Source organism: Sciurus carolinensis, unplaced genomic scaffold (assembly GCF_902686445.1).
Source record: "Sciurus carolinensis unplaced genomic scaffold, mSciCar1.2, whole genome shotgun sequence".
Lineage (NCBI taxonomy): Eukaryota > Metazoa > Chordata > Mammalia > Rodentia > Sciuridae > Sciurus > Sciurus carolinensis.
Window position 1 is genome coordinate 1 of NW_025920129.1, and position 24,892 is coordinate 24,892.

Consider the following 24,892-nt stretch of genomic DNA (forward strand, 5'->3'; position numbering starts at 1 on the left):
TCTGGCCATGTGCTAGAGGATTTAGCTTCTTTAATTAGAGCCAAAGGAGACTGAACAATGCTTTCTGGAAAGTGTTGCTCCCCAATAAGAGAAAAAAAAAAAAAAAAAAAAACAGAGTCTCATTATGTACCGAATCAACCTCTGTGACTAGCACTGCTCACTGTTGGAAGTAACCAGGAAGCACTAAAATTTAAGAACTCAGGTCCTGGTTTTCTGACTTGCCCTGCTGATGGACTCTGTGTGTTGGAGAGAGAGAATGGAGAGTCCCTGGGCCATTCTGAACCCCACTGAAACCTTGCAAGTCTCTCAAACTTTTTCAGCATCATTTCCTATTAAATAGGTATGCAAGTTTTTCACGTTATGCTGCAGATTTGCAGGTCTCAGCATCTGTGATTTTTGTCACGGTGAAGCCTGGCTTCCTAGGGTTTGTCATCTGTCCTTTTGAAAGTGTGGCTCACCGACTGCACTTTTTTTCTGAATGCAGAAACACAGCGCTGGAAGCCAGCACTCTCCTTACCCTTGAAATGACATTGATCATAAAGGGAATATTGGAAATGGGCTTGTGAAAGATCTTGCTGAAGGGGATTAGATTTGCAAGCCAGAAATTAATTTTTAGGGATCTGCTTTTAAAAAAAAATAGGACTCTTATGAAATTGGATGATTTAACTTTGCATTGAAAACAGAAGCATAATTTTAAATAAAAAGGAAAAACAACCCCTTTACAAAACTGGATGGTCAACTTCTTCTAACTCCCTCCATCCCGGAGGTGAAGAGAATGAGTGCTTTTTAGTTTTGTCTTCCCACATTTGAATAAAAGGTGATATTTGAGAACTTCAAAAACAAATGTAAAACTGGATGAAGTGGTGCCTGCCTGTAATCCCAGTGACTGGGGAGACTGAGGCAGGAGGATGGAGACTTCAAAGCCAGCCTCAGCGACTTAGTGAGGCCCTGAGCAACTCACGAGACCCTGTCTCTAAATAAAATACAAAACAGGACTTGGGATGTGGCTCAGGGTGAGTGCCCCTGGGTTCAATCTCTGGTAACCCCCACTAAAAAATAGTTAGAAACAAATGTAAAGGCCTTGGTAGGGTGTATCTCAGTGATAGAGTGCCTGACTAGCCTGCTCAAGACCTTGGGTTCCAATCTCCACTACCGTAAAAAAATAAATAAATGAAACAAATTTGAGTCAGCCAAACCACAGCTTAAAACCTGAAGTAACTTTTCTAGAAAGAGCTACAATTCTCTTTTCTCCTGCTTCTTTCAGACAACAAATACAAATCATGCTTTCTCCTTTAAATCTGAGAGCAAGTGTTGTAACCTGCTGTCCGTTTAACTAATTTTGAAGTGAAAAGGCGGGTTTTCACAAGCAGGAGGGGCATGCCTGCCTTTTTAATAAGTGCCCATAAAATGTCAGTGGTGAAACCATCTGTTTGAGGTAGTTCAGGACACTGCGGTTCTCTTTTTGAAACATTCCATGAGGATTTTTTTTTTTTTGAACCCAGGGGTGCTTCACCACTGAGCCACATCCCCAGCTCTATTTTATATTTTATTTAGAGACAGGGTCTCGCTGAGTTGCTTAGGGTCTCGCTAAGTTTCTGAGGCTGACTTTGAACTCTCCATCCTCCTGCCTCAGCCTCCTGAGACACTGGGATTATGGGCATGTGCCACTACGCCTGGCTAAGTGAGTCACATTTAAAATCAGTGTTAATAGATAATATTCATAAATATGATTCAGTTACCAAATGGGCAGAAATAAGGGAGAGAATGACAAATACTTGATTCAAATGCCCCTCCCTTACTTCTGCATTTAATGTGAAGGACAATCTCTGTTGCACATTGTCACTTAGCTGCAGCCAGCAGGCAGCCCTTTCCCTCCTGCTCACAGACAAACCAGCCTTCCCATCCTGCACCTGTGAGCACACCTGTGCTCCAGTTTCTCAGACTCAGCTCTGTGTTCCCACTTCCCCAAGTGAGGCAGGGGATGGAAGCCATGAGCATATTCACAGTGGCCCTGGCTCAGTGGCCTGGAGCCATTCCTTGGTACCAAGGATCATTCACCTGGAAACATGCAGATGGAAGCATCAGGTCCCTACAATTGGGAGGAAAGAGGACATCCCAAGCTTTCCCAGTTCCTCCTCTCCACATGACTTGGGTCTCAGTGTGGCTTGCCGAGTGAGGGGTGGCCCAGAGAAGCAGTTCCAGAATCCATAGCCTGCCTGAGACCTGGACTCCATAGTCCAGGGCCCTCAGTAAGCCCTGTGGGTTGTAAACGACCCTGATAGTGGATCAACTAAAATAACTCCAGACTTGAGACTGTTAAAGTTGTGATAAGGACTGCCCAACCAAGCAGCAGAGTGTTCCATGAGAGAACGACGGGGCCTGGGTTTGGGACTGTCACACATCATCTACATACTGCATGTGTGCTCAGTTTCGATACTGCAACTCCCTGGATGAGGAGGAGAAGAGGGAGCTTAAGTTGTTCAGCAACCAAAGGAAACGTGAAAACCTGGGCAGAGGGAAATTCAAAACCTTCCCTGTAACCATGACAGGAGCCATTTGTGAACAGGTGAGCGTGGATTCCCCAGAGGGAAGAGGAATTGTTCTGGCATCTGTTCATTCATGTACTCATTCATTGATTTGTTTATTCATTCACTCATTCATGCAGCCATCCCTCCATCTGTTCATTCATTCATTCATTCATCCAATCACCCATCCATCTGTTCATTCATTCATTCATACAGTAATCCATCCCTCTGTTCATTCATTCATTCATCCAGTCATCCATCCATCTGTTCATTCATTCATTCATCCAGTCATCCATCTATTCATTCATTCATTCATTCATCCATCCAGTCATCCATCTATTCATTCATTCATCCAGTCATCCATCTATCTGTTCATTCATTCATTCATTCATCCAGTCACCCATCCATCTGTTCATTCATTCAGTCAGTCAGTCACCCATCCATCTGTTCATTCATTCATTCATTCATCCAGTCACCCATCCATCTGTTCATTCATTCTTTCATCCAGTCACCCATCTATCTGTTCATTCACTGTTCATTCATTCATTCATCCAGTCATTCATCCATCTGTTCATTCATTCATACAGTCATCCAGTCATCTGTTTATTTATTTAGCTGTTCAGTCATTCATCTATCCATTTATTTGTTCATCTGTTCATTTGTTCATTCACCAGATTATTTAATGAGTACCTACTGCACCTAGCACTTATCTAGATTTGAAGATGCAGTAGTGAATAAGACATGAAAACGTAATGTTGCCTTTGTAAGGAAGTGCACTCTAGAGAAAGAAGACAATACATTCAATCAATAAAATAGGAAACATATGTCAGTAAGGGGGGCTGAGAAGGACTGGGGGGTTAGGGAAGCTTCAGTCTTAAGATGGGAGAGAAGACCCCACTCAGAAGGTGACATCTCAGCAAAGATGTGCATAAAGGAGGGAGTTGTGCTGATGTTGGAGCACAAGGAACAGACAGCTCAGAGGCCCTGGTGGCTGGGGCAGAGGGAGTGAAGGAATGGGACTAGCAGATAAAGTTAGAGTTCATGGAGTGTCACGGAAGCCCCTGCAAGCAGTGATGTGATGGATTCATATTCAGTAATGGAGACTGCCTGGACAGTGAGTCAGCCTCTCTCCCAGGTTCTTCCCAGGGCCAGAGCCCTTTAAAGAGTGGGACTTGAATTTAAAAAGAGAAAAGAAGGATGGGAGGAAGAAAGAAAGAAAGGGTGGGACCTGGCCACTGAGTGTGTAATCCCAGCAACTTCAGAGGCTGTGGCAAGAGGATCACAAGTTTGAGGCCAGTCTCAGCCACTTAGGGAAACCCTGTCTCAAACTAAAAAGGGCTGGGGAGGTAGCTCAGTAGGACAGCACCCCAGAACTGGGGGGTAAAAAAAGTGGTACCTTTCAATCAAGACGAGGTACAACATGTCAGAAGAAGAGGGTAAAAGCAAGCTTGAAAGGTAGACAGAGAAGGCATTTAAAAGCAGGTAGGCTTTGATGTGCCCGCCCGGTTCTGTCCACGAGTGCGGCCCCGCCCCTTGGCACGCCCCCTCTCCCTGCCCTCCTTCCTCCCCACCTACACCCTGGGTGTGAAACAGGTCTGTGCCTCTGCATGCAGCCTGGAATATGGAGAAGATAATGAGGTCGTCCCTATGTGCAGGTGGGCCTCCTGCCCGCAGAGCCCCTGCATGTTGTCACGTTGAGATTTTTCCCTCCTTTGCTGCCTTCATGAGTCCTCTTCCCTAAGTCTCTTTACCTTTTGGTCATGGAGGTCCCAGGAAAGGGCAGGGCAAGGCCCTGCAAAAAGGCCCAGCCACGAATGTAAACAAAGGAACACAGTGATTACCTTGAAAGTAAGTGCTTGGTCACCAGCTGTTAGTGGTGGCCCTTTGTCATTTACGCACAGCACTAAAAGATCAGGCTGGTGTTTGGATGCTCACGTGTCTTGTGTCTCTTTGCCTCACAGTGCGGAGGCCAGATTAATGGCAGGGACATCGCCGGGTTCGCGTCGCACGCTGGCCACAGGGTGTACTGGCACCCACCATGCTACATATGCACCATCTGCAATGAGCTCCTGGTTGATATGATCTACTTCTACCAAGATGGGAAGATCTACTGTGGCAGACACCATGCCGAGTGCCCGAAGCCACACTGTGCAGCCTGCAATGAGGTCAGAGTCCCTTGCTGGCCACCCCCTGGGCTGCACCACGGCCAAAGCTGGGCATGTGGTTCTGTAGCTTCTTGTACAGAAGAAAACCACAGGCGTCTCCACCCTCTCGCGTTAACCCTTTCAGGAGAGAAACATCACTGCGTGTGGTGACAGCACATCTGTCATCCCAGGGATTCAGGAAGCAGAGGCAGGAGGATGGCAAGTTCCAGGCCATCCTGGGCAACTTGGCAAGACTCTGTCTCAAAATTAAAAAAATTAAAAAGGTCCGGAGAGGTAACTCAGTGGTACAGTTCCAGGTTTCAATTTTCTACAATGTCTGGGATTGTGACCCACTTTACTGAGTGTGATCAGGCAAATTCCCAAGGGGCATGTGATTAGCCCTAGATCAATTCAGAACTCTTGAAATAAAAAAATAATAAATAAATAAATAAATAAATAAATAAAGGAGGCATTGTGCAGCTTTAGATTTTAGTCCAAATCCTAGGGAACGATATGGGGATGCCACTTGCCCAAGATTTGGTGGGATGGGTTGGTTAGAGAAAAGAAGAAACTGGGTCACATTATTTGATGTACCCACTGTTTACAGATGCTCCAAGTGAAAATTCAGGGGGCAGGTGGATGCTCTGCCAGACAGATGCCTGTGCACCTAACTCTAGGAGGTATCTGAATATGTTACACCGGGCAAGAGTCAGAATAGAACATAAGTCCTCTACCTGGCATTCCCCCTCCCCAGAACCAGAGGTAAGCCCAAGTGTGAGGTGTGGGTACAGGATGGAAAACCTGATTTAGCATGGAAAACTGGGAGCAGAAAGAGGAATGGTCTAAACCTGTGACCACTTTTATGAGAATCCTTTGGTCTTTGACCAAAGTTGCCTCCTGCACAGAGGTGTTTTACACTCCGCCTGATCTTATAAACAGCAGTCTGGGAGGTAACACTCTCCTTTTGCACTGGAACCCACAATCACATGGGTGTTTCTCTTATAAAACTGCCTGAAAGGGATTCGCTTTTTCAGAGGGCACCTGTAAGCCCAGCAATTTGGGAGGCTGAGGCAGGAGGACCACAAGTTTATGGCTAGCCTCCACAACTTAGTGAGACCCTAAGCAACATAATGAGACTGCCTCAAAATAAAAAATAAAAAGGGCTGGGGATGTCACTCAGTGGTTAACCACCATGGTTCCAAATAATAATAATAATAATAATAATAATAATAATAATAATAATAATTTGGGTTCTAATGCCAATAGCAATGCACCAGAGAGACTCTATGAGCATATAACTGAATTCAGATTCAACTCTGTGATTCTGTACCACCTCTTTACCTTCCTGCCTCTGTTTCTACATCTGGAAATCCATGCTCATGCTCATAAGGCAACTTTGGGTTCTCTAATACCAAAGAGAAAGTCATGATGGATGGAAATGTACTTTGAAATTCGTGATAATAAAGATATAATTTGCATAGCATTAGGTTACCCTTTGAAGGTATACAACTCGGTGGTTTTTAGTGTATTCATAGAGTCGTGTGATCATCACTACTATCTTAGGCCAGACCATTTTCATCAACTGAAAACACAGGCTATATCCATTAGTAATCTTTCTCCTCTTCCCATGCCCTGACAGCTACTACTTAGCTCTCTGTCTCTCTGGATTTACATATTCTAGACATTTCATATTAATGAAGTAGTATAAAATAGAAACATCTGGCTTCTTTCCCTTAGTATGATGTTTTCAAAGACAATGCATGTCATAGTATATATAAGTACTTCATTCCTTTTCATGTCTGAGTAACAGTCAATTATATATATTTTGCTTATCCTTTGAGCAACTGTTGAACATTTAAATGGTTTCTATTTTTAGCTATTATAAACAAATCTACATGTGAACATTCATATACAGATTCTAGATGTATTTTATTCTCTTGCATAAGTATCTATCTAGGAATGGCATTGCTAGATCAGATGGTAATTCTAAGTTTGACTTTTTGAGAGAATGCAAAGCTATGTTCAAAAACAGTTACACCATTTTCATTCTTACTATCAATGAATGAGGATTCTATTCCTTCATATCCCATTAATGTCTTTTTTTTGTCTCACCCATCTTTTTTAGTATAGACCTCCAGTATCGAAAGTAATATCACATTGAGGTTTTGATTTATGGTTTCATATCTACTAGTAATGCTGAGCATATTTGTATGTGTTTATCATCTATTTGTATATTGTTTTTTTTTGGAAATATGTCTATGTAAATCCTTTGCGCATTTTTTCAAATGGGTTACTTTTTTTCTTTACTCAGTTGTAAGTGTTCTTTATATAATATGGGTACTAGTCCCTTACCAGCTATATAGCTATATAATTTTGAAATATGTTCTCCCACTTTATGGTTGTATTTTCATTTTTTCCAACATTTTTCATTGGTATATTATAGTTATAGTTGTACATATTGATGGGATTTATTGTAACATATTTGTACATGCGCATGATGTAACAATATAATTTGGTCAATATCACTCCCCAGCATTTCCCCCCTCTTCCCTACCTACCACCTCTTGGTCTCTTTCCTCTACTGATCCCTCTTTAATATTTAGGAGATCCACCCTCACATTTGGTTTCCTTTTTCCTGTCTAGAAACTGCATGAGAGGAAACATACAACCCTTAACCTTCTAAGTTTGACTTATTTTGCTTAACATGATGGTCTCTATTTCTACCCATATTTCTGAAAATGCCATGATTTCATTTTTCTTTACTGATACATAAAATCCCATTGTGTATGCATAACATATTTTCTTTATCCATTCATCCATTAAGACTTAGGCTGGTTCCATAGCTTGGCTGTTGTGAATTGTGCTGCTATAAACATGGGCATACATGTATCACTGTAGTAAGATGACTTTAATTCTTCTAAGTAAACACTGAGAAGTGGTATAGCTGGGTCTGATAATGGTTCCATGCCTAGTCATTTGAGGAACCATCATGCTGATTTCCATAGTAGTTGTACTAATTTATAGTTACACCAATAGTGTAAAAATATTCCTTTTTCTTCACATCAGCTCTAGTATTTATTATGACTTATCATATTTTATTTTCTCAATGATGCCCTTTGAAGCATGGAAGTTTTCTTCATTTTTATGGGATCTACTTTTTCTGTTTTATCTTTTGTTACTTATATGTTTAGTGTCTTATCTAAAAAATCATTGCCTGAGAGCAAAAAAATTCTTTGTTTTTTTCTTCTAAATGTTTTATCATTTTTGCACTAATGTTTAGGTCTTTGATCCCTTTGCAGTTAATTTCTATGTATGGTTTGAGTTAGGGGTTTGAATTGATTCTTTTCTTGGGGATGGGTATCAGGGATTGAACTCAGGGTCATTCGACCACTAAGCCACATCCCCAGCCCTTTTTATTTTTTTATTTAGAGACAGGTTCTCACTGAGTTGCTTAGGACCTGGCTAAGTTGCTGAGGCTCTGCTAAGTTGCTGAGGCTGGCTTTGAACTTGTGATCTTCCTGCCTCAGCCTCCCGAGCTGCTGGGATTACAGGTGTGCACCACTGCACCCAGCCTGAATTGATTCTTTTAGATGAGATTGCCTAGTTTACCAGCCCCGTTTGTTGAAGACACCATTCTTTCCCCATGGAATGGTATTGGCACCCTTTAGACAATCTATTGGTCACTGACTGTATGGATTGTTCCTGGACTCCCAATTCTATTCTGTTCATTTGCATGTGCACCCTTATGCCAATGTCATGCTGGCTTGATTACTATGGCTTGGCATTATGTTTTCATATCAGTGCTTTGAAATTTAAAGCAGCTCATTATCAGTGTTCAGAACACAAATGCTTTAGAGGGCTGGGTAGGTATTATAAATGAAACCACCCCATTGGAAGGCACTAGAGAGCAGTGAGGACTGTGACAAACTGGAGAATATGCCACTCATCTGAAAGCAGCAACCTCTCTGCATAGTTCCACCTTATCACCACTGTGCAGGAACAGAGAGTGAGCATGGGTCATTATTATGTTTCAGGAGAGAAACCAGGATTCCAGGTCTTCACATGCTATCTTGCATTTCTCAACACTGCATAGTAGTTCAATGAAACATGTATGGCCAATGTGCTCATGAGCTGTCTGTTTTTCATTCTGCTTTATATTCTTTGGGGCAAAACATTCTTTCACTTACTTAAATGTGGTTATGTTAATCACAGGTCAGGCCAAGCACTGTGTTTAAGTGTGTTTTAGGTAAACACAAGTGTGGAACACAGACACAGAACAAACGCACACACATGCTGTTTTTTTTTAATGATTTGCGAGTGAGGCCTGCTTCCCTGCCCTTCTAGTTTAGGGCCCCTGTAACTTTCCTCCTTAGAAATGTGTTTGGGAAGCTGAGGCAAGAGGATCGCAAGTTAAAATCCAGGCTCAGCAACTTAGCAAGGCCCTGAGCAACTCAGCGAGACCCTGTCTCTAAATAAAATACAAAATAGGACTGGGGATGTGGCTCAGTGGTTGAGTGCCCCTGAGTTCAATTCCTGGTATCAAAATAAATAAATAAATAGGTAAATAAGTGTCCTCTTGTGGCTGGGTCTCAGACGCTGACCATTTGACTTCCCCATCTCCAGATCATCTTTGCAGACGAATGCACAGAAGCGGAGGGCCACCACTGGCACATGAAACACTTTTGCTGCTTCGAGTTCAAGACAGTGCTGGGCAGCCAGCACTACATCGTGAAGGAGGGAAGGCCCTACTGTTGCCACTGCTTTGAGTCCATGTATGCCAAATATTGTGAAACCTGTGCCCAACATATATGTTAGGTGGTGCTTGGCTCTCAACTTCTGTGGTGGGATCTCCTTTGTGTCTGTTATACTCAGAATTCCTTTGGTTGCAAGTAATAGAAACCCGATGTATACGAGCTTAAGTGAAAAAGGAAATATATTGACTCATGTTACTAGAAAAGTCAAGCAGTAGCTGGGCCCAGTGGCAAATGCCTGTAATTCCAGCCACTTGGGAGGCTGAGGCAAGAGGATTGTGAGTTCAAAGCCATCCTTGGCAACTCAGCAAGGCCCTGTGTCTAAATCAAATACAAAAAAGAGCTGGCGATGTGGCTCAGTGGTTAAGTGTCCCTGGGTCCAATCCCTGGTACCAAAAAAAAGAAAGCCAAGTAGTGTTGTAGCTTCAGGTAGGGATAGATCAAGGGTTCAAACAATGTCTGTTTTTGTTTTCTCTGTGTCTCAACTGCTTGCCTCTCTCATCATTTGAAAATAAGCCATTTTCACATAATATAGGGACTGTGTATCTTCCCATTTTCAAGTAATTTCCTCCAAATAATCTTATCACTGTCAGGTGCAGTGATATATACTATAATCCCAGTGACTCAGGAAGCTGAGGCAGGAGGATCTTAAGTTTGAGGCCAGCCTGGGCAACTTAGACCCTGTGTCAAAATAAAACAAAATAAAGGGCTGGGGGTATAGCTCAGTGATGGAACACCTGTGGGGTTAGCTCCAGTACTGAAACTGAAAGCAAAAAAAAAAAAAAAAAAAAGAGAGAGAGAAAGATCTGACATCCATAAAAGGAAAGAAGGTTCTGGAGCTGTTGTTCAGTGGTAGAACACTTATCTAACATCTTCAAGGTCCTGCATTCAAAAATAATAATAATAATAATAACAATCTTCTGAGATGGGATCATGTGCTTTAAGCCTGAGTTCCAGGGGAGAGGGAGAAGCTCAGAAGGAAGAAGAAATGGATGTCTTCTACCTCCTCTTTGGAAAAAATCAGCAGAGGTAGGAACCAAAATGGTTCTCCTGGTAGGGAAGGGGAATTGAGGAAGCCAAATGGCTCTTGGCAAGCATGCCTCTTTTCAAAAGTTGGCAAAAGCCAGGCAATGAGAACCTCATGCCGATTATCAGATGTAAACTCCCCAACCAGGAGGCAGGTCTGACATGGTGAAAATCATGTATCCTTTGCAAAATAACCAATTTGTTCAACTGTTCCAGTTCAGACTGCATGTGGCTGCTTCTTTCAGTTTGCCTTTTCTGGAACCTTGGGAAGAAGTCACCCTTTTGAGGAGGGAAAAAAAAAATTGACCTTGGATGAATGTGTGTGAAACCACAGGCTGATCTCCCTGAGGCTTCTGCAGCACCCAGGGTCTGTTCAGAAGCTGCCAGAGGTTACCTTGAAGGAGATGTGGAGCCGATTCATTGGGGAGCCCATTTTGACCTACTTAACAGGTCTTATTAGGACTAAAAAGAAGCGATTTATATCCTGGTTCATCAGAAGTGATGCAGTCATATGAAAAATTAACTAGTGTTTTGACAGCTTCCTGTGCAGACAGAAGTCCCCACTTTGTGGACAGGGTGCCTGCTGCGTGCTCAGTGGGCATGTGTGGTTGGCCAGCCCTTTCCCACAGACTCGGGCCTGTTCCCCCGAGGCCTGTCCTGCTGCAGTTTGTCAGTCCAGGGATCAGCACTGCCGTGGAGACCTTTGGATGCTTTGCCTTTTGTGGGCTTGAGTGATGGCAGGCGCCCTGTGCACTAAGCCCCTCAGTCGTCCCTCATAGCCTGACAGCTCATCATGTACCCAGGAACCCTCCTGTCCCACATGATCTAAACAGTCAAACACATAGACTCCAAGGCAACACTGGGTTGCTGGAGGGAGGGAGGCAGCTGGCTAGGTCTGTGTCAAGGCGCGTGATAGAACATCTTGAGCCCAGCTGCTCACCTGGGCATTGAGTCTGCAGGTTAGCGCTTGCTCAGATGAGAGGGGTGAGTGTCAGAGAACCAACCCACAGCAGTGTCACCTCCTCCCATTGGGATCTCCATCTCCTTCCCTTTCCATGGAGTCTTAAAGCCCCTCCAGAAGCTGCCACTTAGAATTTCCACTCAACAGCTTGGGGTTGGGGGAGAGAAGACGTCTCTTGATCATGTTCACCTCTTTCAGCAATGCAGGGCTTCTGTTGATCTTCTCTTTCCCTTTCCTCTCAAATCCATAAAAGGCATCATGTTTGAGAAAGAAAAGGGAACCGCTGTGGCCTACAGTGTGCTTGCTGCTATTGTTAAATGGCTCTCCCTGGGGTTTCTTTTGAAATCCACTTTTCTGCAAAGCCTCATTTTCTTGCAACAGCACAAGCCTGTTCTGTGTATCATGCATACCTCGGTCGCTAGTGCTGTACCTCTGACCATACTGTACAAATATTCCATATTTATCCAGTTGCAAGGAGCAGACCCTGCATCAGGCAGTCATTGCCAGGGCAACAGTACTCCTGCCTGTGCATAGCAGAGTAAAAAGTTCTTTAAAAAGACCGGGGCTGTGGCAGAAGTAGACACATATGCCCTCAGAGAAGAGTTTGAAAGGTCTTAGAGAGGGAATTTTAAAAAGGAAAGCGTAGATGCTGAACGCAGAGCCCTTTTCCAGATGTTTTGAGTTCAGGAGCAGTGCAGAGGACCATCTGACATCACTGATGTTTATCAGACACCATGTCCCTGCTGTCTTCTGGGCTGCTTCATGACAGGCCTCCCTCTGCTCCCTACCCAAGCCCATCCTTCTCTGAGGTCCCTATCCCAAGGAACGAGGCCCCTGCTGATTCTAAGAATCCTGGAGAACAGTTGGGGGAACACACAGACCAAATGACGTGCACTCGTGGTATACCTCTAGCAGGGAGTGGACGGGGCCACAGCCCCCTAGGTTGCTGGGCTGAGTAGCTGCTCATAGCCAAGGAATCGGGGAGGCTGGGGTTGTCAGCCTGCACCCTGGGAACCCTTGACCATGAGAGAGGGAGGCAATAGGAGGAGAGGGAAGAAGACCACGTGGTCTCAGTATTTGTTCTTGGACTGCATCAAGGCAGTGACCTTCAGCAAAGAGGAAGACAAGCTTTCAGGCATAATAAAAATAAAAGAACTATTAAGAAGAGGTAATAGGCCCAGGTCTATGGACTCAGTAAAAATCCTCAAAAGCACCTTCCAAAGTAAGAACTGCGATTGTCCCCACTGTATTGTTGAGCCCCAGGCACAGAAAGCTGAAGCCACTTGCCTAGGGTCACACAGCCGGAAAGCAGCAGAGCTTAAATCTGAACCCAAACAGATGATCTTCAGCAGCCAGAGAAGCCACTGGAATGGGGTAGAGCAAGGAATGTGAGCCTGGTTTGTCTCAGTCCCAAAGCCTCACTGTTAACTAGTACAGAAAGGTCACCTACTGCCTCCTACCAGGGGCAAATGTGGATGCAGCCACAGCCCTGAGGAAGTATGGGTGCAGCCTCAGAAGTGTGGGTGGAACCACAGCCCTGAGGAAGTGTGGGTGCAGACTCGGAAGTGTGGGTGGAGTCACAGCCCTGAGGAAGTGTGGGTGGAGCATGCTGAGGAAGTGTGGGTGGAGCCACAGCCCTGAGGAAGTGTGGGTGGAGCCCTGGCCCTAGGAAGTGTGGGTGGAGCCAGGGTTCTGAGGAAGTGTGAGTGGAGTCAGGGCACTGAGGAAGTATGGGTGGAGCATGCTGAGGAAGTGTGGGTGGAGCCACAGCCCTGAGGAAGTGTGGGTGAAGCATGCTGAGGAAGTGTGGGTGGAGCCACAGCCCTGAGGAAGTGTGAGTGGAGCCCTGGCCCTGAGGAAGTGTGGGTGAAGTCATGGTGCTGAGGAAGATGGAGCGTCTCCTTGACTCTGGGAGGGGAGACTTGACATTATGCACTGGTTGTGGGGCCCCCGGCATTTCCCGCTTCCATTCTGCTAGATCATCAGCTGCTGCAAAGAAAAAAAAACCCACTGTCCTGTATCACTCCTAACCACAGCCCACTGACCTACTGCAGGTCATGTGTATGCCCCCAATCAGTCCCTGAGAAATAGGGACAGACAGGTTTACTGGCCAGGGTTGGGTCCAAGGGTAGATTTAGCCCCACCCCAAGATCATGGCATGAGAATGACAGGGAGATTAAGTTCCACACCAGAAGAGGGCAGGGGAGCTGACGAGAGGCAAGGACATTAGGGGTTGTGTGAGGCTCTCCTGTGCTCAGGGTGCCCAGATAGTACAAACCAGGCAGATTCCCATCCCCTGAGGAATCTCGCTTCTCCCTTCCTGATGACATTAAGGGAAGGGTGTGCATGCCCATGGAGTATTTGTCTTTCACAAACCAGGCCCAATGTTTTTCCTACCTAGAGCAGCCTTCTTAAATCAAGAATTAAAGCCCACACTTTTTTTGTTTCCGTTGTTCATCAGCATTTTGTCATTGTGACGACAATACCTGACAAGAAAAATTTAGAGGAGGAAAAATGTATCTTGGCTCACAGTTTCAGAGGTTCAGTTCATGGTTAGTCAAATCCATTGCTCTGGGCCCAAGTGAGGCAGAACATCTTGGTGGAAGGCTGTGGTGGTGGAGGAAAGCAGTTCAGGACATGGTAGCCAGAGAGGGGTAGTATGGAGCCTAGGGGATGAGATATAATGCCCAAAGACAGGCCCCAGTGACCTGTTCCATCCAGCCACACCCCACCTGCCCACATTTACCACCTAGTACAGTCATCCTTTCAAATTGTTAACCCATCAAATGGATTAATCCAATGAGACTTTCCCCATAAAGCATCACTCTTAGTGTCAGAGAGAAATACTAAAGCACTGTGCACCTGTAGTGATGGATCTGGCAGTATTAATGCTGTGAAGAAGAAGACAGCAGGAAAGGGTGGAGAGTGTGGAGCGCTGCCAACGTGGACATAGTAGACATGTAGAATTCTCTAAGGAGTGGCATCTGAGCTGTAGCCTAAGTTGAATGAAGGGGACAGGATTTGTGTAATGGTTTGGAGTAAGACTTCTGGGTACAGGTCTCATCTCTGATTCCATTATATTACCTCAGGCACCTGCACCTTCATTTTCCTCATCTGAAAAATGGGAATAGTAATACAAACGTGCCAGGCATAGCAATGCATGCCTATAATCCCAGAAAGTCAGGAGGCTGAGGCAGGAGGATAGCAAGTTAGAGGCCAGCCTCTGCAATTAATTGAGATCCTCAGCAACTTAATGAGACCCTGCCTCAAAATAAAAATAAAAAGAACTGGGGATATAGTTCATTGGTAGAGCACCCCTGGGTTCAATCCCTAGTAACAAAATAATAATAATAGTAATATAAACCTATATCAAACAGTTATCAGTTGAATGATTAAAGGAGTTTATATGTGTATATATATATATGTATATGTATACATATATATATATATTATATATGTATAAAATGCCTAAGGCATTGCTTTTTCATTTTTGTATTATTACAGATTGAGGATCCCTTGTCTGAAATCCTTGGTCCTCTAAGTGTTTCAGATGAATTCTAATGCTGGTAGTTCAGAGGGTGACTGCTTTGTCCAATCTGTGGGCAAGCATGAGAATTTGTTTGCAAATTCCACAAATATGTTTTGAACACCAGCAGCATCCTGGGCACCACAAATCTGTGAAAGTGGAGAGAACAGGGGACAAGATCCCTGCTTCCACGTGGATCCATTCAGTTACACACTTACGCATAAACCAAATGAGTCAGTGGGGCGCGAATAGCTTAAAGTCAAGTGCACAGGAGAGTGCCTGGCGGTGGGGTTAGCTAACTGTAAAGTATTGCAAAGAGTGATCAGGGTGGGCGTCACTGAGAAGGTGACATCTATGGGCAGGCTTTAATGAACAGAAGTCGGCTGTGCAAAGGGGAGAGTTTTCCACTGGAGGGAGGAAGGGATGGTGGTTGCCTTGGATCAGAAGTTGGGAGAGGACTGTGGGCTGAAGCAAGAGTAAGTGGAGGGGGGCGGGGAGAGTGGCACGGTGGAGCTGTTGAAGGTGCTGAGACAAAGGCAGCCAAGTCACGTATGGTCTTGAGGTCTGCATAAAGACTCTGGATTTTGCCAACAATGAAATCAACTGCAGAACCACCCTTTTAAGAGGCAAGTACATGCTTATTGCTCATCTTTGGGCAACACTCGCCTTTCTGTTCTTGTCCCTGCTTGCAAGAAGCCCCTGGAGGAACGTGTGAGTTAATGAATCAGAAGAGACGCTGCTCTCCTGAATGAGATCCATCCCAGCCACAGGTCCCCCTAGGGAGTCACTTAGGTTTAAGGTAAAACTGGCAAGAGACTCCAGATTTGAGCAAGGAGCCCTCCTGTCCTTCCCCTGGGGGTGGCCAGGGAATCCCAGGAGGCAGGAGCACAATCCGAATGGAGTATGACCCCCAAGAGACTGGAACCAGATCTTCTTCATATTTACCACTGCGTGGCCTAGGAATCTGTTCATGTGAAGAATGTTCTCCAGTCTCACTGCAGGGCTAATAAAAAAGACAGGTTCATAAAAACAGCATGTTTGGGAATTCAGAGTGGCTAGGTTGTTGATACTGACCCTAAGGCCACTCTTGGGTACAAAGCCCTTCCAGGATAGCTTTTGTTTCTCAATGTGATTTGGAAGATATTTTTTCCTTTTCTTTTTTTTTTTTTTTTTTTTTTGGTACTAGGGATTGAATCCAGGGTGCTTACCGACTGAACCACAATCCCAGCCCTTCTTTATATTTTATTTTGAGACAGGGTCTTGCTAAGCTGCTTAGGGCCTCACTAAGATGCTAAGGTTGCCTTTGAACTTTCAATCCTCCTGCCTCAGCCTCCTGAGTAGCTGAGAATACAAGGGTGGGACACGACGCCTGGATTTTTTCCTTCCTTACTAGAGATCATTGGCCCAGATTGTTCAATCATTGCCTTAGCATGACACCCACTCCTTTCCACCTTCAGATCAGGGAGGTTCTGGAAGTGATTAGGTGTTTGCAAGTCAGCTCTCAATATTGTACATCAGAGACACACAGCCAAGGAAGCAGGACTTGGAGGACCCAACTCCTCTTGCCCTGACAGTTATCTCAGTGGATAATGAATTTTTTAAAAATAGAAATTGTCTGGTGTGGTGGCACACTCCTGTAATCCTAGCCACTCAGGAGGCTGAGGCAGGAGGATTGCAAGTTCAAGGTCAGCCTCAGCAACTTAGTGAGGCCCTAAGCAACTCAGAGAGACCCTGTCTCTAAATAAAATATAATAAAGGGTTGGGGATGTTGCTCAGTGGTTAAGTATCCCTGTGTTCAATCTGCAGTACAAAAAAATATATTACTGGAAAAGACAAAATTTTGGTAGAATACAGTCAGCCTTTCTTGAGGATTTCATGTCTTTGGGTTCAACCAGCCCTGGAGTGAAAATTTCACTAGGCCTACACTGTTTGCATCTGTATGGAATATGTACACCTTTTTTTTCTTGCCAATATATCTACCTAACATAATATGACAGTTACTTCACAGCATTTACACTGCATAGGTAATATAAGTAATGTATAGAGGGAGATGTGCATCCATTATGGTTTAGTCAGCTTTTTTGCTGCATGACTAAAAGACATGATCAGAACAATTATAGAGGAGCAAAAGTTTATTTGGGGACTCACAGTTGCAGAGGTCTCAATCCATAGAGAGCAGGCTCCATTCCTCAGGGCTCAAGGTGAGGCATAACTTCATGGTGGAAGAGTGTGGTGGAGGGAAGCAGCTCACATGGTGATCAGGAAGCAGAGAGAGACTCCACTCTCCAGATACAAATATATACCCCAATGTCACGCCCCCAAAGCCACACCCCTCGTGCCCACCTCCTCCACTTCCACCTGTGACAGGTTATCTACAAGTGCTATTTCCTTTTATACAAGGAACTTTGGTATCCCAGGGTGTCCTGCATACAGAGGGAGCACTCTGGTTTCTCTATGTGCATATCCAAAGTAAAAATTTGACTCATTCACAAACATTGCTTTATGTTGACACTATTTTATTGAGATATAACATACAGAAAATGAAGCAAACAAATATGAAGACTACGCCTTAGTGAATCCTTACACTTGTATCCTGTCTCCTTTTATGACCATGTCATTCTGTGTATGGTTCCCAGATTTTCACCTCCGGGCTTCTAGGAGCTCATTTGACAGCACTTGGAAAATAGAGGCCCACTGTTCAGGGTACCTGCTCTTAGTGATTATGGTCACTGTGTTATTTTTTTAAAGTATCTCACTCTCCAGGGATAGAAAGGTGTCTCAGGGTCCCACTCACATCTTCTGACTACAAGAGACCCATTTATCACCTTGAAGTAGTAAATGACTGAAAAAGTTAAGAGAGTAAATATCCCTTTATCTACCCTAGAAAGGCACTTAACGTCCAATGCATTTGGGATAGAGGGTACCTGCCACTTAAGGACAGCAGGCCCACTAAGAAAGAAGTGAACTGGTCCAGCATCACATAAGGAGATTCTAGGCTCAGTGTTTTGGGGAAACTTGGGCCAGGCCCAGTTTCTGTGACTTATTTTCTTTATGCAAAATACCCATCCTATGGAGTTTATCATTAGAAGAGGCCTTTGAAGTGCTTTGTAATGTGAAATTCGAAACAGGAAACATATGATAAAAACACAGTGGGCCCGGCACGGGTGGGGCACGCCTGTCACCCCAGCTGCTCTGGAGGCTGAGGCAGGAGGATCTCCAGCTCAAAGGCAGCCTCAGCAACTTAGTGAGACCTTGTCTCTAAGTAAAATACAAAAGTATGGGGTGGTGGTGGGGGTCATTGGGGATCTAACTCAGTGGTTAAGTGCCTCTGGGTTCAATCCCTGATGGGTGGAAGGAAGGAAGAAAGAAAGGAAGAAAGAAAGGCATTGGTGGGTTCTTAGTAACTCAAATGGGAAGGAATTAGCAACCAACAACTAGTATCACGTTTTAAACAAATGTCCCCTCTAGGTGTTTGGTGCCCTGCCGTCACACATGCTCTGGGAGGGCCTTTGGGTGGTGCGCCACTGTAGGACCCTGTGCGCTGGCAGTGATAGTGACAGCCGCCCCCCACTGCTGTCCACTTCTATTAACCTCTGTGGTCCTCTGCTCTCTCCCCTCCACCCCCAGGCCTCTCTGCTGAAGGTGGTGCCAAGCGCCAGGAGCACCTGTCCCGATTTTCCATGCCCGACCTCAGCAAAGACTCCGGGATGAATGTCTCTGAGAAGCTGAGCAACATGGGCACGCTCAACTAGTCCATGCAGTTCAGGAGCGCGGAGTCGGTGCACAGCCTGCTCTCGGCCCAGCAGTCCCAAGAGATAGAGGGTAACCTGCACCAGCTCTGCAACCCCATCGGGTACAGAGACCTGCAGTCCCACGGGAGGATGCACCAGAACTTTGATTTTGACGGGGGCATAGGGGGCAGCAAGCTGCCAGGGCAGGAGGGCATGAGGATCCAGCCCATGAGCGAACACACCCAGAGGAGAACTACTTCGGGCGATGACAAACGCCGCTTCCGCCCCCACTGGTCCGGGCGTTCCCACCGATGGTGCTCTATAATGCCCTCCACGTGGTCAGCGATCAGGAGGCCATGTCCTTGTTAAAAGAAAGGCCATCCCTGAGCGCCAGGGAAGACTATGACCAGTTCCTGTGCCGCAGAGCTTCCAGGAGAGCCTGGGGCAGGGTCCCTGAAGGGACCTGTATGGCCAGTGCCCAAGGACTGTTTTGGACCTGGCTTTGCAGAATGCCTTTGGGGAGCGATGGGGACCCTACTTCACCGAGTACGACTGGTGTTCCACCTGCTCCTCGTCTTCGGAGTCTGACAACAAGGGCTTTTTCCTAGGAGAACCCATCCCCCAGCCGGTCCATTCTCCTCCTCCCCTCAGTGGATTGTGGCCATCGAAATGACCCATCGGAGGACCCACATTAACTGAGATGTACTGTCCATTTAGTACATGGTGTGTCCCTATGGTCATCTGCCATGGTGAGTTAAGCATGGTCTCTTTGCTATTGTAGTTAACTTTTCTAGTATTTTTTTATGGAGAGAAAGTGAAAAGTCTCTCTTCAGACACCATCCCACATGTGTCTGGGGAAAGGAAGTCTGTAAAGGACATGGTCATGGAACTCCATTCAGGATGTATTAAAAGTAATTTGCTTTTCAGGTATTAATATCACATTTGTCATTGTCACTGATTTAAAAAAAATGCAAATGTTGGTTGTGGCTGTTTTCCACATGCTATCTTCATATCTAAATGCTTCATTAATTATCCGAGTCTCTGGAGAATTAACTCTGTTAATGTTTGTATAGTAAGTTTGTAAACTGTTTGGCAAACTGATTAAGAAATAATGTACAACACCATGATACTAAAGTTGTAGGTTTCTGGTAGAAATTGGGTGAGTCCAATTTGCAGTTTGGAGTTCCTTAACTGATCAGAATAAAAAAGTATTTGATAAAAAAAAAAGAGAGAAAAGGTAGATCACTTAACTTAGGAAATGTTCAAAAACGTATCTGTCCTCTGTGGCCCCATTCGAATCAAAGAAATTTGCCAGTAAAAGCAGTAGCTCTTACATTTCTGAAATAAAGCTTTAACCACCATCTGTAGACAGAAGGTGGCTCAGAGGTTGACATCATCAGTACCCAAAGGGACCCAGAGGCGTAAGTGATTTCAGGTGTGGCTATCTAGAGATCATTGGGGATTGCACTGGCCAGAGCTTAACATATTACGAGATTCAGACTTCAAGGTCAAACTCTACTGGCAAGATCACCTCCATCTATTCCACCACTCCAGATTTCTTCCCACCCCAAACACAGCCAGGCACCTTCAGAGTATGTCAGTAGAGGAAGGTAGTTTCTCACCATGATGGCGGACTCTCCAAGTGAACACCTGATAGAGGGCAAGATTTATGTGCATTGGGACTTCTACCCATAAGCCATAAGTTACATGGAATGTGTCAGAATCACATTCCCCAAAGTTCAGTGAATTCTTTCTCTAAATAAGAATATAAGGTTCTCCTCTAATTCCTCCATCATACCCATTAGCTCTTATCGGTCAGGTTGCTCTGGTGGGTGAGCCCTATACTCACCTCTTTAAGGTCATTTTATCTTCTATAGACTGGTTTTCAGAGAAGCAAGCTTTTCTCAGCTTCCTCTCCTCTGATGCCTTGGTTGATTTTTTTCACTGCCTCTCCTAACAGTGGGCTTGTCATTTGGTTAGAACTGCAACATTGGAGGTCAAGTCCCTTCCTACTGCCATTAAGTTCAATGGCAGCAGAACTGGCTCTCTTCCAGGTCCAAGAAGTATAAGTCACTGAGCATTTCCTGCATGGTCGTGCAGTGCACACTTAAACTTCATAGCTGTGAAAAGGTTTCTTGCCAACCTGGCAGCATTGAGCATAGCATTCAGGAACCTTCCATTTGTCACAGAGTCCTCAGATCTCTTCCAAGCACAAAGGTGAAGGAAGTCAGGGAAATCAGGCCATGCTTCCTGATTTTGCACACATCCAAGGGAGAATTTCTGGGGTTGGTTATTGACATCATCTTTCCACGTTCTCCTTTTGTTCTCTGATCCTTCCTTCCAGCCAGTTGAGTGAAAAACCAGATGGCTTTTTCCCATAGGAGATGGAAAGGCAGCACCTTCTCATCCTTTGCTGCAGGAGGCTTCTGTACGGTAGCAGGATTGTAGATTCTCTTGGTGCAGCACCTGTCTGCTTCTTGGGTTCTGCTGGCCATTGTTAAGTTCAGACATAGTCATTGGTGCACGTGCATAATACTTGCTTTACCTGCCTGGCAGCAGCAGCAGATGGAAGCCATGTATTACAGTTTGCTTTCCCAGAAAATGTGGATTCAGCCTCAGAAATCTCTGTAAAACGCCAGCCAGCTAGAGGACCAGTTGATTAAAACTGATCTCCTTTGTCTGACAACAAATATTTATGAACTGATCCTGTTCTTGTCTTTCTGCCACAGGTTCTCTGGCCGTGCAACTCCTGACATTGAAGTTGCATCAGTCATAACTAATTGAGAGATTCCATTTCCTCTGTCCACCAGATTTTGGAGGCTAAAGGAAGCTGGCCTCTTAGACCAAAGACAGATCTCTTTGTTCTCCTTTTCCAGGCCCATGTTTCTTGACAATTAGAATATGGAGCCTTCTGCTCATTTTACATGGGTCAAATCAGAGTCCTTCTTATGCTTCGTCTGATCCCACCTTCTGACAAGAAAGAGAACAAATATTTAAATTCCAAGGATAAGTGCTCTCTGTGTATTTCTAACAGAAACCAGATGCTTATGACTCAGGAGGGGAATCCCTCTAAGGGCAAGTGGAAGATTGAACCAGTTATCTGAAAATTTCATGCAAGGACAGTTGCCACTGGCAACTCTCTGGTACCTTCAGGAAGGCTTTACAATGGACTCTGCAGACAACAGAAGTTTCCCCTACTGATTTTGAATGCAGTTGCAGGTAGCCACCTTTTAAGGTACATTTCTATAAGAAGCACAAAGGAAGTGGAAGTAGAAGGCTTTTTGCCTCATCTCCAGTGGATTGGATCCTCTAGGGTCCCAGCAGCCACCAGAGTGTGACCAGGTGTCCATTTGGAAGTCATCATCAAAGCTCAACATCATGAAAGGATTGGATTCTTTTTCCATTTTCCCAAAGTAGTAGCCCATCAACTCAACTCCCATAAAGCACAACACATCACCGGGAACCGTACTACTTGATAACCTCACTTCCTGCTTACAAAACTGGCTTTCTTCAAGAGAATAGGAAGGAGGAGGGAAAGTCACATAGTGTTAAGAAACATTTCTGTGATTTAGATATGATGAATCCCTAGGATAGGGAAATAAAAATTGTCTTGCTCTATCCTGAGAGTTTTCTGAGACATTCCTTTACCTGACTGGACATTGAGCCACTCATGTTGAACAGAGAGCTGATCATGCTTTTCTAAAATTTTCAGAGAATTATGGGAAAGTCTGTTCTCAAGTCTATCGAACTTGATTTCCCTATTTTTTCCATTAAGTATTCTGATTCTCTCATGGACCCTGACTTAACAGTCTGAGGTCGGGAGGCTGAGACAGGAGGATCACAAGTTCAAAGCCAGACTCAGCAACTTAGTGAGACCCTCAGCAACTCATTGAGATTTGTCTTTAAATAAAATATATATTTAAAAAAAGGGGGGGTTAGGGATGTGGCTCAGTGGTTAAGCACCCCTGGGTTCAATTCCCAGTACCAAAATAAATAAATAAATAAAAACATTCTGAGGCCCGTTAGTCCTCCATTTTCTCTAGCAAATCGAGACTTGGTCAGGATTCTCTTTCCTACACTCATTTCTTCCTGCACAGGATGGCTCTGCCCATCTCCTGCTTTAATTTCACATGCATAAACAAAACCTCAAAGGGCCCGAAAGGGTGAGGCAGGCCAGAGTCTGTTCTGTGTCTAGTATCAAGCTGTTTGTCAAGAGAGCCTGCCATGGGCCTTGGGTGTGGGCTCTGCCAGAGACTCTTCTGAACACTTTGCTTGAGATCCGCGCCCTGTACAATGGATATGATGTTTTACTAATGTCTTTAATACATTTGTAAACTTCCAATAAAATTTGAATAAAAGAAACCTCACTCTCTCTCTGGATCCTTCCTTACCTGGCTGATTTTTCAGCCAGTGAGGACTTGGCCTTCAAGCACCTCAATAAAAAGAGAAAGGCCCCATGTGTCAGAGCAGGAGACAGCCTGATGTTTAAATCCGATTTTCTCCATCTTGGCACCATCTACGTGGGGGCACTTCGTTCTTCATTGCGGAGGTTCGTCCTGTGCCTGGTAAGATTGAAGAAGGTGAACATCTTTGGCCTCTGCCCACTACATGCCGGGAGCATCCGCCCAAGTTGTGACAAGTGTTAGTTCCCCCCCACATCACTCCCACAAAGACAGCTAAGGAAATGACAAGTGCTGATGAGGATCTGGACAAAACGGAACCCGTGTGCACTGTCTGTGAGGACGTAAGATAGCACAGCACCCCCCAAATTAAAAATAGATTGACCATGTGACCCAGCTATTCTGCTTCTGGGTTTACACCCCAAAGCACTGAAATCAGGACCTCAGAGATATGTGTGCACCCATGTTCATGGCAGCCTTATTTATAATAGCAAAACGGTAGAAACAACCCAAGTGTGTACCAATGAATGAATTAGTAACCATGGTGATGTGAATACACACAGCAGAATATTATCCAACCCTGAAAAGGAAGGACATTGTGGCTTGTGCTGCAACATGGATGAACCTTGAGGACAAGAGGCTTAGTGGGACAAGCCAGCCACAAAACACACATACCGTATGATTCCACTTACATGAGGTATCCAGAGCTACGATCATAGAGACGAAAAGTATAGGGTAGTTCTCCTCAGGGGAGAGGAGAGGGAAAACTGAACAATTATTGTTTAATGAACATAGCATTTCAGTTTTTGCAAAACAAAAAGTTCTGGAGAGTATTTGCAGAGTGATGTCAAATGAACTTATTACTGAACTGTATGATTAAATAATGAAGGTGGTAAATTTTTACGTGATGTTTATTTTTAACCAAGTTTTAAAATTATTTTGGTACCAGAAATTGAACCGAATGTTGCTTAACCACTGAGCCACATCCCAACCTCTTTTTTATATTTTATTTAGTGACAGGGTCTCCCTGAGTTGCTTAGAGCCGCACTAAGTTGCTGAGGCTGGCCTTGAACTCACAATATTCCTGGCTCAGTCTCCCAAGTCCCTGGGATTACAGGTATGAACCACTGTGCCCAGCTATTTTAACCCAATTTTTAAAAAATGTCTCCACACATTAGCAGACATTCCCCAAGGGCAAAATCACCCCAGGTAAGAACCAATGAGTTGAATGCATTGCCTTTTAGCATCACTGCTCCTTGAAGATTCTGGAAAAGTATTCCCACCCAGGCCACATGGCAAATTGTCAGTTATTAGTAAGAAATAAAATTAGCAAAGGATCCCCAAACACTTATTTTGTTTTTTGGCATATGGCAAGGGTCCTTTGTTTTGGTATCAGGGATTGAACCCAGGGGCACTTAACCACTGAGCCACATCCCCAACCCTATTTTGAATTTATTTAGAGACAGGATCTCACTGAGTTGCTTAGGGCCTTGCTAAGTAGCTGAGGCTCGCTGTCAACTTGTGATCCTCCTACCTCAGTCTCCCGAGCTACAGGCGTGCACCACTGCGCTGGGCAGACTCAGTTTTTAATCTATCCAATCAAGCAATCATGGAGGAGGCTTGATCTGGGGTCATGCAGTGTTAGTGGGATGATGCCTATCAGACTCAGCGCTGTGGCTGCCACTGTAGGAGTAGTTATGGCTGCTGTTGATAGGATTATCATTCTGCCTAATGAGAAAGGATGGTGGAAACTAAATACCACTGGTCCTCAGTCTGTAGGATTTAGAATTATCCAAAGAAGGCCTGGATCCTTACATTGTGTAGGAAA

General features: G+C 44.7%; 1 pseudogene; it reads left to right on the forward strand.

Moving 5' to 3' along the window:
• Positions 1-2,416: 2,416 nt before the first annotated feature.
• Positions 2,417-19,337, forward strand: LOC124974038 (prickle-like protein 2; annotated as a pseudogene).
• The last annotated feature ends 5,555 nt before the right edge of the window (positions 19,338-24,892 follow it).